The following is a 15,989-nucleotide window of genomic DNA, read 5'->3' on the forward strand; positions in this document are numbered from 1 at the left end:
CAAAATTCTCCAATCCAATTTCTCTAGTTAGGTTTATATTTAGGAGTAGTTATTGGATAAGAACCCTTAATCGTTATTCCAAACCTAAAACCTGATAGTAGTAGACTAGAATTAGCCTAAGGGATTCTTACCTCACTTCTCTGTGGGATCGACACTTTGGTCCTAAAAGAAAACCCTATACTACTTGTAACAATACATGCACTTTCTTAATACCCGTATTGTGTGAACTGTAAATTAAATTCTAAAATTCTAAAACATATTTGTTTTGCACATTAGCCAACATAATTAAATAGGGTCAATTTTTTTTGCCATGGACTTAAATATCTACGTAATTGCGGGTCAAAACAAGTATTTGGTGCTACCACAGGAGATTGAAATTGAAGTAATTATACATATATTTACGCGCACATTCTAGGGGCATCATCATATTTTTAGTTGACGTGTTGAATATTTATAATTGTTTTTTGTGCTATAACGTTATGCAAGGGTGTTCATCTGATTTTCAAGAATGTTATAAAATAAGAAGAGACATTGGAGCAAACAAAGAAGAAATAATTAAGATTGTCTATTTTTGCCAATTATTTGACGTGCATTTGGTGGTGGAATGATTTGGAGATTAATATAAGTGGTTTCATAGGTTAAAGAGTGTTCATTTAGAAGTCAATATTATAAGTCCTCCAACAGAAGTATCACTTCACTCCACTCCTCTCAAATATAGATGCTAACCACTCCAGTATAAATGAGGTAACCACCATATTGAAATAAGGGAACTATCCTTTCTATTTTAAATTCAAATTTAATTCATGCAGGAAAATGAATTTAGATGTGGATTATTTTTCTGAGAATGATTAATGATAACTTGAACATCTAGAAAATTCTCACTCGTAGAGTTCGATTATTGAGAGCTTGTTTAGTGTGAAAATTTTTTTGGAGACTTCTTCCAATTCTCACTCGTAGAGTTCAATTATTGAGAGAATCTTGTTTAGTGTGAAAATTTTTTTGGAGACTTCTTCCCTAGAGTATGTTAGACTTAACTCTTCTTTGATGCTTCTTTACATTCCTCTTTCATGAATGAAATTCATCATTATTTAGAAAAAAACAAAGAAAATCTAAGGTGATGCCATTTGGCCAAAATTATATTTAATTTACCTAATTTGAGACCTTATCACACTATAGAAATCTAAAGCCTCTGAATTCACACTTAATTAAAAATCACATTTTTAAATATCCATCAATCATTTCGAAATGGTTCGAAGCTCTCTGGCCACCTCACTTGCAAAACTTTATTTAACCAAGTTCTTTTTGCAAGCTCTTGACCAGTAAGATTTTGTGCATTTTTTCAATCTTATTCAACTTATCCTATATCAAAATTGCCTTATAATTCCATCCCTCCAACAACTCATAATCCTTGGAGAACATTTAAACCCAAGGCTTCATTAAATTGATTTCAGAGCTATGATGTTTACATACTTATATTACATATACAAAATACTTTCCCACACATCATGCCACCCAAATCAGCATGTATGAAGTAATTTAAGTACTTGAACAAAATGATAGATGACTAAATTTTATAAAAAGTAATTATAATGATAAGTTAGAAATAATGTAAAATTTATTAGATAAAAATAATACAGAAATGCAAGCATTGCTAGAAACAATGATGCCACAAATCAACCCAGTAACTTGTAAGTTAGGAATCCAAACTTTAGCTTCTCCTTAACTAATATCTTTTAAAATCATAAGAGATCCATTATATTAAAGCCAACCAATGGAATAATACTAACATTATGAAAGAAAATCAATAAAAAAATGTTAATGGTTTTAATAATCTTGCAAAAAGTTGAAGTATGGGCACAAACATTTAATCGGGTTCATGACCTTAATAATTTTTTGGATTTCCTTATTCAAATAGATGATTTTTTTTTCTTGCATCAAATGGATCATTATTAGATATTGACATTTGATAAAATGAAACACTAGCCGTATAAAACTTTATTGGTAAATTATTTGGCAAAGGAAGAAAGTTTGGGGAGGGGTCATCACTTGGATACAATTTTAATAAATTTTAAGATTAAAATACTACCATAAACATTATTATAAAGAAACTTAATAGATAATTAATGATTCTTATACAAATGAAAATGCAAATGATAGAGTACTTAAACCTTTTTAGCACTTAGTGGTTATCACACATTATAAGGATAATGATTAATAACTTGTTAAAAAAATTATTATAAAACTTATGATAAAAAATAGAAGTGAGATAGGATTATAGGAGTTTAAACCTTTGAAGATGTTTTGTTTTAATACTCTCCTCTTAAAAAAGTAAAAGAAATATGTATTTATTATCAGGAGTAGAACGTAAACTACAATTTATTTTACTTAATGGTCTACTATGAGGCCTAATCCTCCCACATTTATTGCACTGAAAAATAATGCTATTGATGATTTCATATCTAAAAAGAATGTAAAGATTATATATTTTGAATGTCATGAGAAGAGAGGCATATGCAATATCAGTGTAAAGTTAAAATCTTATTTTAATAAAGGGGGATTATCAGGAGGATGAGGATATAAAAGAGATTAACAATGATCAACCACATTTTTATCAAGATTTTGGAGATATTAACTGAACATCATGCTAGTATATTAAGATATCTAGCTATGAAAAAAAATAAATTATAAGGTTAGAGAAGTATAATTTTTTTTTTTATTTATGTTACATGCAAGGATGGATGTCTGATAGTGAGGAATAAGACTAGTTTAGTGAATGTTATATCCACAAATGCAATTATAATGGCTAAACTAAAAGTCAAATATCTTCTAAAAATATTTTTTATGAGTTAAGTGAACAATACATCCCTCTAATCACTCATATGTGTAAGGTGTCTATTAAAATGGAGAGTTATAGGGACCATATATGATGTAATATACTCCAAAGGGATGTAGCATATATTCTTTGTGGAAGATCTTGGTTATTGATAAGAATGTTATACATTATGGCATAAAATATTTAAACATTAAAATATAATGGCAAGTCAATCAAATTATATCATATAAATCCCATTAATAAGGCTAATCCTCTTCAAAAATCCACTTAAAATATAAGGTATAGATGGGGTAAAGTCTTGCTTGAAACATGGGAACTACATCCACCATTACAAAGTTAAAGTTAATTTAGGTAGGAAAATATATTTGGTTTTGAGTCCTTTTTGTTTAAGCAATTAAATATCTTTTAAATAAAAATTGTAATTGTGCGTCCAAACAAATCTTACTCTTAAAGATTGGTTTTTGTTGGCCAAGTAATCTCCCTTTGTATTTTTACTTATTTATTTATTTATTTTGCAAAATTTGTTCTGCTCCAAGTTTTTTTTAGTTTTTTTTTTCTCAAACCTTACATTATTAATTTTTTTGCTCAAACTGGTTAAATCACATCATCTCTTTTGAAAAATTAAAACCTAAGACAACACCATTTGATTAAAATTAGGTTTTATTGACCTAGTTTGGGTTTTGACCCTATTTGTTCAATCTAAACCACTCAAATTCACACTTAAATCTAGATCACATGTTTAAGTTTCACTAAACCTTCTCCACGATGTTTGAAGTTCTTAGGCCACATCTAATTTGACCAAGCTTTACTTGCATGCTCTTAACCAAGATAAATTTGTTTACCAAACTTATTCAACTTATCTAATTACCAAATTTCATAAAAGTCTTTTATGTGGATATTGAAAATTATATTAAATCATTCCTCAAGCAACCTAAACTACCTTGAGAACATTTAGCCCAAGGATTCATCAAAGAATGCATTAATAAATTTTTTTGAGTGTTACAAGAATCAAGTGATAAACTGATAATAAGTAGGTGTACATAGCCTTCTCTCAAATATATTATTTTATAAGCCGATACCCAAGGAATGGAATTATAAAAAATATATGGTACATATTAATGAATTTTTATTATGTAATTATAAAGCATGTATAGACTTATTTATAAGGGTAGATGCCTTTATTTCCCGATGAAAGTCATGGCTGATCACTTGTTTTTGGTTAGCCAGAATCTTGATTTGGGCATTTTCATTTTCCTATAAAAATGGCTGCTATTTTTGCTCAGAGGATTTGCATGGACGAGCAAATCATTGGTTTAGTGGGCTTGTATTGTTATGAGTAAAAAATAAGCATTAATTATGTCTTCATAATTAAAGAGGATATGAAGTTAATAAACTATGATATCAAATTGATGAATTGATGATTTGGTGACTTTGATAGTTGAGAAATTACTGAGATTACTCTCCACACATCTTGATTCAAATCAAGAGCATAAGCCATGTATGAGTGTAAATTTAGTTTCTTAATTCTTTTACATACTTGAAAAGAAACTACAAATAGAGTAAAATAATGAAAAAAATATTATTTTTGTTGTGTCGATGATTTTCCCTGAACAAAATAAAAATTGCAATGCTAGCAAAAAACTTGGATGATTTGCCCTAAATCAAATATTAAATTTTTCATTAATTCTTGTGTTTTCCAAAATAATGTCTCTTGATTCGAAGTTTATTTTTTCCTTTAAAAAAGATGGATTCCATCGTGAAATTCTTTTGCCGAAAATTTACATGGGCGATGGTGCAACAAAATAAAAATTGCAATGCTAGCAAAAAACTTGGGAGAGTCCATGAATTCTCCCAAAAAAAAGCAAGGGTACAATAAAAGCCTAAAGTATAAAATTTCTAATGAGTTTCCCAACTTCAGTGATGTTTTCCACCAATCATCCCTATCTTAAAATGTTAATTTTATCCTTTTTCATTTGAGTTCATCATAGATGGAAATGTGATAAATGAGAGCATGTCCATTTTGTTATGACTTCGCGGGCGAGCTTAAAATGCGTGAATTATTGTTTTGTGCTCGATTGCCAAAAAAGTAGTCCAGACAATCCAAATGACGAAACAGACCACGCGAGTGCATCCAAAATATCGATTTTACTTAAATAGGATGTCAATTTCACTACGGCTTCGTGAGCAGGCTCGCCAAACAAGAAGTCCAGACAACCCGAATGACGAAACAGACCACGCGAGTGCATCCAGAATATCGATTTTACTTAAAAAAGATGTCAATTTCGCTACGGCTTCGTGAGCAAGCTAAAAATGTGCGAATTATTATTTTGTGTCTGATTATCAAAAAAGTAGTCCAGATGACCCCAGATGACAAAATGGACCATGTGAGTGCGTCCTGAACGTTGATTTCATCTAGGGGGATGTTCATTTCTCCACCAGGCCATGTCCGGGCGAAAAATATGTGAACGATAATAATAATAATAATAATAATATTATTATTATTTTGAAATTAAAATTATATATATATAATATTTTTAGCATTTTTAATGTTTAAATATTATAATTTCATTTAATTAACACATAAATAATAGAGAATTACATACATAACACCCCATTCTTATGGATTTACGTCACAACTAAACTTTCATTTTTACAATGATTATGAATGGAATCTCCTTATCCATGGAGCTTCTCGAGTTGAGCCCATCTCGGTTTCTCGTGAAGCCCTCTTCCTCTCCCGCTTGATCTCGCGAAGCCTGCCCGAGCACTCACTTTTCCCTCTCCCTTCGTCGCTATCTCCTTCGCTAGACCTCCCTTGTCGCCGATGAAGATTGCTTGAGCCCCTCCAGACACCAGCCACCGTCTTCTTCTTCTTCTTCTTGGTCGGAGTTATCCTTGAAGTCGTCGGTCGTCCGACCACCTTCGTCGAGAGCTCCAGTCACTAAGCTCTGTCGTCTACACAAGGCCGTTACTTTTGTGTTTGCCCTTCTTCCATTTGGCTGGTCACCCTCACCGGACCTCTTCCTCCTCGCAGGCCTTGTGACTCGCTGACATCGTATTTACGCCAGAGCAAACCAACATAGAGAATCCAAATATTATGGGCTCTCCCTCAGCTTCTTCTTCGATCCTGGTGTGCATCGTCGGTGAGCTAACCTCTTTACGCCGCCGTCCTACTTTCCCAGCGACCGGACACTTCGTCGGAACACCTCAACTTCACCGGACAAAAAGTGTCATCGCTGTTCGGGAGGGTGGAAGGATCTGTTATCTCGTGCAAAAGCTTCCCCGAATTTCATTGGACTTCGTGCAAACCACACGATGGTATAACCCCTTTCCCTTTTGTTGTTTACTTCCTAGCTAGACTTAGGGTCTAGTCGTGGCGGGCGTGCGGGTTCGATCGCCTACACAGGGTGCGTTACGTCGGCGCGGAAACACGTATATGTGATTGATCACTTGTTTTCCTTGAGTTGGCCTTAAGGATAGGGTTGTTTTACATACGTGGCTAATCCCCCTAGGAAAGTCGAGCGAATCTCTTTTGATTGTGAACCTTAGCACGAAAATCCTAAAGGTTGGAGCTCCTTATGCTACCCTTTGCTTTTATTGCTTCAATATTTCTTAAAAAGATTGAGGAGTTAGCCCTTGCAAAATGAGAGAATGTATGTCATTAGATCACTTTGCAAATTATGGAGGTGTCGTGAAATCAAGAAGATTGTCATCGCTAGCCCATTTCATGATGAGGTGGAGAATTTCCCCATTTGCCTCACCATAGCAAAGGCGCTAATCGTCGTTTTTCCTTGTGTTGGCCCTAGGTTTCCTCGAATGAGGTCATTAGCATGAGAATGACTCCTTATTGTACGTGTATTTTGTATGTTACATTCACATGTTGCACTTTGCATATGCACACTGCACTTTCCATTTGCATGTTGCACACTTGCACATTGCATTTTGCACGTTGCATATCACACCATTTGTGTCCGATTGGTCATCCCGGATTGGTTAACACTTCTTGCGCCTTGGTCGGACACCCCGCACTGACTGATACCACTCATTTCATTTTCGGTTGTCCCATCCCGGTTGTAATGACATCTTAGTTCAACCGGTCACCACGACTTATTTGGTCTATGCACTTGCACCTTGCATCTGCACTTTGCACTTTGCACGGTTACACTTTTGCATTTTTGTATTTTGCATTCTCACCTCAATCGGTCGTTCTGGACTGGTCGATATCTTTTGTGCTTCAATTGGCTACCCCAAGTCGGTTGGTACGATACTTTGGTTCGACTAGGTGCTCCGAGCTGGTTGACCAATCACTTGCAGCATTGCATGTTGTGTGTATACTTACGCATATTGCTTGCATGTCCAGTTACCCATGTTGCATCTCTTCTGGCCGCTGCCACCACGAAACGCCCAATCCTTCTGAGTCACTGCTGCCTCAGCGCACCCTATTCGAGCCATTGTTGCGACAGCACGTCCATCTCTGCAGGTCACTACTGCCTCGACACACCCTCCTCGGGCCACTGCCTCCACGACACGTCCATTCCTTCGGGTCACTGCCACCTCGGTACACCCGCATCGGATCGCTGCCGCCACGGTATGCTTATCTTTGATTAAGTCACTACCTCATGGTGCGCTCATCACTAGTGTGTTTTGACTTCTTGTACTTGCATTTGTATGTTTGCATGGATCGTGAGCTAGACCCGTTAGGAGAGTGACTCCCGTATCGGTTGCGATGCCTTTACAAGCATTGCTTGTCGGGCAGATCCTGGTGAGCAATGTGAGTTAAGTCATCGAGATTGACACGAGTATGGCTATGCTATGGATCCAAAGGATCTAATTTGTGTCACCCTTGCATCTTACGAGCCCACATTTAATGCCCCTTACTCTAAAATTTAAATTTATATAGTTTCCTACTTATTACAGCTATGCTATGGATCCAAAGGATCTAATTTGTGTCACCCTTGCATCTTACGAGCCCACATTTAATGCCCCTTACTCTAAAATTTAAATTTATATAGTTTCCTACTTATTACATTCGTCGTATTTTAAAAACTATGCATGTAGCAAGCTAGGCCATATATGAGGCCAACACTTTTAAAATTCATTCTGGGTAACACTTATTAGATCCCTTTGATATTTAGGGTGGGGTCGACAAGGCGATTCTATCGAAGTCATACTACATTCACACTTACCCCGCACTTAGATACTAGATTAATGCACTTATCGTTAGATGGTAAGTTAGGCTAGGGATTATGATGCTAGGTAGTATTTTTTGACACCTCTGGCTATTGTTGTGTGATGTGTTGACTTGTGCTAGCTATGTGTCACATTCTTACTTTTCGATGTGCTTGCATGCATATTGTGTGTGATAGTATATTAGGGCGATTTTCTGCAGGTTTCGTGCCTACATTTACACATTCACACATGTGCTATTTTAGGGGAGCATGTTATGGTTTCTAACACCCTTTGCTTGCAGGTGTTAATAGTTCCTTCAATTTTAAGGCACGGCTTGTTATTTTACGTTGTATGTTGTGCTCCACAAGCACTTGTTTTATGCATGTTGAGTCTTGATTTTCTCTTTTGGATGTATTTGATAGAGTCCTATGAGAGCATGTATAAAAAATGTATGAAAGTGAGTTTCGATACAGATGACGCATTGAACCACGTGACGGGGACCAAAAGTGGTAGCTTGTGTCTCGTACCTTTAAGTTTGAATTTTACTCTTTATGTATTGACTTAGGAACAGGCATATATTTGCGGAGCAACTGCTTTCACTTCTTTTTTTAAATTATGTTGTCGGTCCAGCGGCATTTGACCTCTTATATATATATTTTTTGGAGTACTTCCCTTTCTTTTTTCTCCTTTTATGCCTTGCATGTTTGAAGAGTTTTATATTGTTTCTTTTTGTGTATCTGGACCTCACGAAAAATGCAATTTAGGCTCCCTGAGGACCCTAAAATTCTATTTTTTTCCTACTTGAAAATCCTAATTATAAAATATTAAGTTAATCTAAGATTTTAGGATTATAACTTTCAAGATTTTTAATATCAGTCTTCACTTTCTATATGGCCTTCGGGTTGGTTTTAAAAATGGTCAGCATGCATGACTATAACCCAATCATATTTAATAGGGTGTTCACACTTAAGAATGTGGTAGATAACTGCATCATATTTGCAAATCCCAAGAAGTAGCCCCATGCTTTTCCAATCTAACTGGCCCAGCATAGCTTTGCATAGGTGGTTGTCTAACATGCTCAAGGTGTTTGGAGGCTCCCCGATCTAGAAGGGGTGTTAGTCCTCTTGTTGGAGTGTTTCCAGCTTTGCAGCTGAACCTCCCATTATTGTTCCTTCACGTGCCATCCTCGCCATTGCAGTGGGTGTAAGACTCACCTCTTGGAGCTCCAGCCAATAGTCATAGGATAGAGTTTCACTCCTCTAACCTTAAGGCTATCGAGATTCACGTGGATGATACAATTCACAGATTCCTGACAAGGGATATTAGGACTTGTTGGGTCGACTACCTTCGTGACTAGGTAAACTTGGGTATCAATGGCTTGGGATGACGGGTCCATGGTACCCTGACCTAGCTACCTCTACCTTTTAGGGATTATTCCTCCCCTCTTTTGATTACCCTTATTGAGTCCTATCTTTCCTTTTACCTTCATTAAAATCATCTCGGTTCCCCGATTGCCGATGAACTACCGTCATTTGGGATACGACAATTCATCATCTGTTCTTTTGGTCAGAATGTGCTTTGATGTATCAGGATTTCCTCGTCGGGATGGTACGGTTGTTTTGTAGGCTTCACACGTGGATGAGCCGCAACTCAACTAGGATGTGAGAAAATCACTATCTGCCTGATGGTATAGTGAGAGCTTATAAGCATCAGACCACCCCCCTGCAAGATAACCTCACTTGATAGCCTTATGCTAATTGTCGCTCTCAAGCAAGCAAAACCCTCTTGGATCAAGAGTATTTTTGGGCAACCCCCAAGATGTAATTAACTAAGTAGGATGCATCCCCTTAGGAGCATTCATTACCCTAGAACAATCACCTACACCTGTATCTCTGGTTAGGTTTTGTCTACATAGGTATTCTTTAATAAATATCAGTTTAAGGTGCTTTCACCCTATCTTTTTTGGGTGAACACTCTTAACCTATCCTTGCAAGGTTTACCGCATGTTGACTCTCTACGTTTTGTGTTTTCTCTTGTTTGTTGCTTTGTCGTATGTCCCTTCTTATTTGGTTTTCTCTTTAAATCACTGATTTGACTAGGGAGAGAGATTTACTCGAGAAATGGAAGTATACGACAATCGATAGGCTGGCGACTCATTCCAAAATAAAAGAGAGAAAAATGAATGAAAGCAGAATGGAGACTCAGCCGGGGATAATGCTTTCTCTTCACCATGGGAGTTTTTATCTTGCGGATCCTAGTATATCCGTAAGAACAACAATTTCTGCAAGGAAGAATCTACCTCTTTCTATTTGTGGAGTTGTTTATTCAGGTGTATGTGTCTATTCTGTGGAGCCATCAAGAGTAATGCATCCTCTCCCTCTAAAGGGGTTCTTCTTGCCTTTTTAGTTATCTAGATTCTTTTTCGTTGAAGCGTCACTGTTGTGTCTTGTTAGACCTTGGATTTCAGATCCATGCTTCAGTTGCCATGGTTAGCAACTCAAGGCACTTTTGTCTCTTTTTGTACCCTCGACATGTCGGTCGCTCCATTTTTGCATGCATCGATGTTGTTGTACTTTGTATTGATTAGTTTTTTTTTCTTTGACCTTTCTATTTTTGCAATCGTTATCTCTTTCTGCCTGATAGACATGAAGAGAGAAAAGATGGTTACGATTGCTACTGCCAGGCGAAATATTATTTTCTTTTCCCCGAGTGTTTTCAGTGCTCCATAAGGCACTATCACCTTAGGTTCTTTTGAGCACCCGTTCTGATTACCATACGTAATCCTACGCCTGTTGTGGCTTCCGCTCTGTGCCCTCACCCTCGAAAGGGGAGTCCTGCATGTCGAGTTATCCCTATTATAGTGGCTCGCATTATCCTGCTTCTTCTGCAAAGAAGAGTCCAATGCCTGATAGCGAAGCGTTGTAGCGTCGTTTAGTTTTCTATAGGCTATTAGGGTGTTCTACCATGTTCTCACGGCTCATGTGAGATGATGGCGGGTAAATTTGGTGTGTAAATTTTGCAAATATTTTTTAATATTAAAAAATTACACACAACAAACAGATATATAATAAATATGTAAATCCCAACAAAAATACTTTTTATGAAAATAGTTTATCTTTTAAAACTCTTTTTAAACTGCCAAATCCCCATTAAAATCAACGCAAGTATACGTATCGATTAAGTAATAAAGGGCTCTAATGGAGTCCTAGATATCGATCCCACAGGGAAGTTGGAAAATCCTATAAGTAAGTTTTTGAAATTATTTTATAATTTAAAAATACAAAAATAAAAGTAAAGTGCAAAGTTTGAATATTAACTACTAAGGTAAATGTCATATAAAATGCAATTGAAAAACAAAGGTAACTAACTAAGAACTAACTTTCAAAAGTAAAATTATGAAAACTAAACAAAATTTTTGTTTTGACGGAAAGTTCAAATTTAAGAAAACATCTTTTCTCTTTACAATGAGCATATCAATTGTGAAGAAATTAAAATCATTTGAAAAAATATATAAAAATTGTTTTGTGTCAAATAGTAGCAATCATATTCTTTACCATATTCTGAGTGTTATAAAGAACATTGACTAATCAAGAGCCTCTAATTCTGTGGTTAGGCTAGGAGGATACCACCTGTCACTCCAAAGCTCCCACTACTCCCTCATCTGAGGGCTAAAAATCACGCATCTGTTTTCAATCAAACGGACCAAATTAGGGATTTTAATCTGTCACCTTAAAATCTCCAATTCTACATCTTTAACAAAGTATATTTTCCTATTTATTTGCACCTTATCCAATGGATGACATACTCTCCCATTAAAATCAAATGTGATTTTCCTTATATTGTAGAAATCATATCCCTTTTTAGAATATATGTCTCTCAACAAGTTTTAATATTACAACTAGCCAGATAGAAAAGTAAATGAAGATCGAAGTTCAAATCATCACAAATTATTAACATTTAAAACCGTAGAAAACAAAATTAATTCTTCACAAAACCATATCTCAAACCATATCACAAAACCATATCTCAAAGTAGGGAGAATGATCAAGAAGACTATTCAGAATTCATGAGAAGTATACGACAAAACACGGATTTCACATATAAAAATAAGTTTACACAACAGAAGAAATAAAAATAAAACTTATCTCATAATCCTTCCCAAGCAAATCCCTAGAAGTTCTCTCCAAGTTCAAATTCTTATAAGTTCTCTCCAAGCCTTTCTCTCTTTACAATCCCACTCAATTCTCTCTTAGAAGTGTAATGAAAAAGAAATCTCTCACCTTCCCTCTCCTTTTACAACCCTAGAAGAAAATCTCCTTTTATCTCCTGTTACCTCTCACGCCAACTTTCTCTCTCTCCCTTTCTCGTCTCTCTCAAAAACCCCCTTTCAACTCTATGAAGTCTTCTCCTTTATTTTCAGCTGTCTCTTTTGAAAAGAATTCCAAATTTCCTTCAAAAGTCAACTCTTTTGAATTCAAAAGATGTGACATTTGATCCAAGAGACATATCCTTTCATAAAAAAACCTTCCAAAGTGTTTAGCCAAAGTGTTTAGATGCATCCAAAGTGTTTAGATGCATTGAATTACTTCAATAGGTGTGTAGAACAAGTGTCTCCTTGAAAATTCTCGCAAAATTTGTCTCGAATCACCTTAATTTGCAAAAAGTCGTCTTTGGCGCATCATGCGCCAGAATACCAAAATTTGTTGTTTTGGCTGCAAATTTTGTTCTTTTTGCCATTTTTGCTCTAAATGCCTAAAAATGATATACCTGCAACAAAAACATGAAAATACCATTCTTTAAAGTGCAATATCACCAAAAATTAGCATAAAATATGTACTTAAAATAGTATAATATTTTTGTGTATCAAAATCCCCCAAATTTAAATATTACTTGTCCTCAAGTGACACTTAAACTACATAAAAGGTTATGACTTAGGATAGAGATTAACTTATAACTTCTATACTTTAGTTTAAAAAATAGAATAACAAAATTTAAGGAAAACCTTTAATAACTTAGATTCAAATTCTAAGTCTAGGAATATTTAGTAATCAAATTTAAGATTTCTGAATCTCTATTCATTTCAAGAAGAATTTGATATTTGTCATATTAAGGACATTTAGAACATTTATCTGAAAATGAACTTCATGAAAACTTTGCTATGAATGCTACTAATACTCCAATATAAGTTTAGAATATTTAATAAAGATCCTTCCTTAAGTTAATTCAAGTGAAGCCAATTTTTTATTAGGCATCTTCTTAAGCTTCTGCTCACCCATTTTTTTCTTTTCCTTTTCCTTTTCTTTTCTTTTTCTTTCAGGATCTTTTTAGTCCGCCCTTTTTTTCTTTTTCGAGTGAGGATTATTATATCTGAATAACCTTTAATCATTTTGAACTTCACTGTCCTCTTCATTAGGTTAAAACTCTATACCTTTCTTCACTTTTTAAACTTATATTAGTTTATTATTTTTCATAAAGTCTCATTCTTTTCTTCTTACATGAAACTCTAAAATTCTTAACACTTCAAAAATACAATTTTCCTTACTTTAAATAGAAAAACACAGTATAATCCTATTATACCAAATAACATTAACTTTAAAATTGACCTTCATTATTAAAAAAATTTTACCTAAATTTACCACAATATTTATAAACAGAAGTATAGTCATTTAAAGTTAAACCTTAATATCTCATACCATGTTAAATTAATTTTAAAAATATAGTTAATTGAGGAAAAATAAAATTTAATTTACTTCTTTTCAAAATAAATTTTTCTTTCCCTCAAACTTAAGTTATTAAGTGATTTTAAAAATATTTTTTAGTATAAAATTTAGTAGGTGAAAGACAACAGTAAATTTATGAAAATAAAAACTTACCTATAGAGGATTTTTCACTATGAAACTGGGTTCTGTTATACTATAGGTACTAACTGTAAAACTACATACAGACTTTAAAACATTAAATAAAACATAATATATTCTAAAGAACTTGCTGAGAATTAAAACATAAATACAAAAACTGAAAATACTAAAAATATAGAAAAAATGAAAGTCTATAGTTACTATTACAGATTCAGTTCACAACACAACATAAAAGTCTTTACTACAATAGGTTCCGAATAAAAGTACATCACAATACACTCACAAATCAAAACACACTAAACTAAACTCATAAAAAATCAATTCTCATCTCCTTCCTCATCATCATCAAAATCTTCTTCTTCTTCTCCTTCTTCTTCTTCATCATGAACAGGAACATAGGGAGTGAAACTAGGGCAAGCAGGAAAGTCATTATTAGGTTCACCCCTTAGATGTCTTACCATAGCATTTTCAAAATCAATATCATGTTGAACTCTCCTCTGTTTATATTCATCATTATAAGCATTTCTTGCTCCTATTTCTCCTAACTGAGTTTGAATATTAATTATGTCCATTTGTTAAATCATCAGTTGGTCCATAGTCATAATACCTTCAAGTGATATAGATTGACAAGTAGACGCCTCTGCAGCAGATGTAGAGGGTCTATCCCTTCTTCTGCCTCTAAATTCAACAAATGATTCCACTCTCTGAATCATATGCCTTCCAATCAGATTCTGTGGCTATAATCTTTTGTCATTTTTATGGGACTCTACTCTTGATTGTTCACATAGATTGAAAATCAGGACAGGGTATCCCAAACCACCAGTAGTAGAACTACCAGCTATACTTCGATCATGCTAAACTATAAGTGCACCAACATCTATTGCTTTCATGCTCTAAATGCAATAATTTAGTACAACTCTGTCTTTTGTAACATCAGCCAAATGATTTGATGGCAACAGTCTGGCAGAAATGAAGTGGTGGCATACTTTTAACTAAATAGTCAACATGGAAGCAGGGAAGTTAACTATTTTGTTATTCTTAATCTTCCACTCACCTCTTCCATCAATCAAAAATGCAATCACTTCATCCAATTATGAATCATTGATCACGAATGCAGCGTATTCATCAAAAAATACACCCCTCAAACCATAAAAAGTATTGATCTGATCAGCAGTAAATTCAACTTGCTTACCTCTCACCAAGATGTCATCTTCAACAGTGAACCTCAGGTTTGCATAAAACTCCCAAACCATAGGGACAATTGCTACAACAATGAAGTAACATAATCTTTCCCAATTTCTGGCGAGAACCAGTCTTTCGATCTTGCCACTTGGGTTTGCAAACGCCCGTTCTTGAATCATTCTTCATGTCTCCATTTGAGTATTGTAAATGTCTCGGGCTTTGAAACTAACAAATATTTGTGCATCAAAATCTTCGGACGACCCTCCTCTCTTAACTCGGAGAACCATTTGAAAATTCTATGAAAATCCAAATAATTTCAAATAAATTGCTAAATCAAAAATCTAACTCCTCAAGCAAGATTATTTGGTAAGAAACTTTTCACCATGAGTTTTCTTCAAACTTTTTTTTATCAAAAATCCCAAATTTTGGATCTCCCGAATCCATGGTGAAAATAAAAAATTTCTAAGTTAAAGTGAAGCTCTTACCAAGCGAAGATGAAATCTATAGTTTTTAGCCTTCCAATCCGTCTCATTCACCCATAATGTGATGCCCTAGACCAAGGTCTTACGGTAGGAGACGACTTAACCAACCACAATGTAGTTTGTCCGTACAATTTTGTGGTTTTCTAGGCTATCTAGCATATTTGGGCCATTGGTGCATCATGCACTATGGCTCTTAAATTTGGCGCATCATGCGTCAGAGCTTAAATTCACCAGATTTCGGTTTCTGTGGAAATCTGCTCCGTATCGCTTTATGTCAACCTCTATTAGACTCAAATAAACCTTTCTAAGCATAATTAAACATCACACTAACACCAAACTTTCACAAACAAAACAAAACTCACATTTATATATAAAATCTGCGCTATTACAAACTAACATTTTTCAAGCAAACAAACATCAAATTCATTATTCTAAAGCAAACTAACATCCTAACACTAAAATCTA

Source organism: Phalaenopsis equestris, unplaced genomic scaffold (genome assembly GCF_001263595.1).
Source record: "Phalaenopsis equestris unplaced genomic scaffold, ASM126359v1 Scaffold199118, whole genome shotgun sequence".
NCBI classification, from domain to species: Eukaryota; Viridiplantae; Streptophyta; class Magnoliopsida; order Asparagales; family Orchidaceae; genus Phalaenopsis; species Phalaenopsis equestris.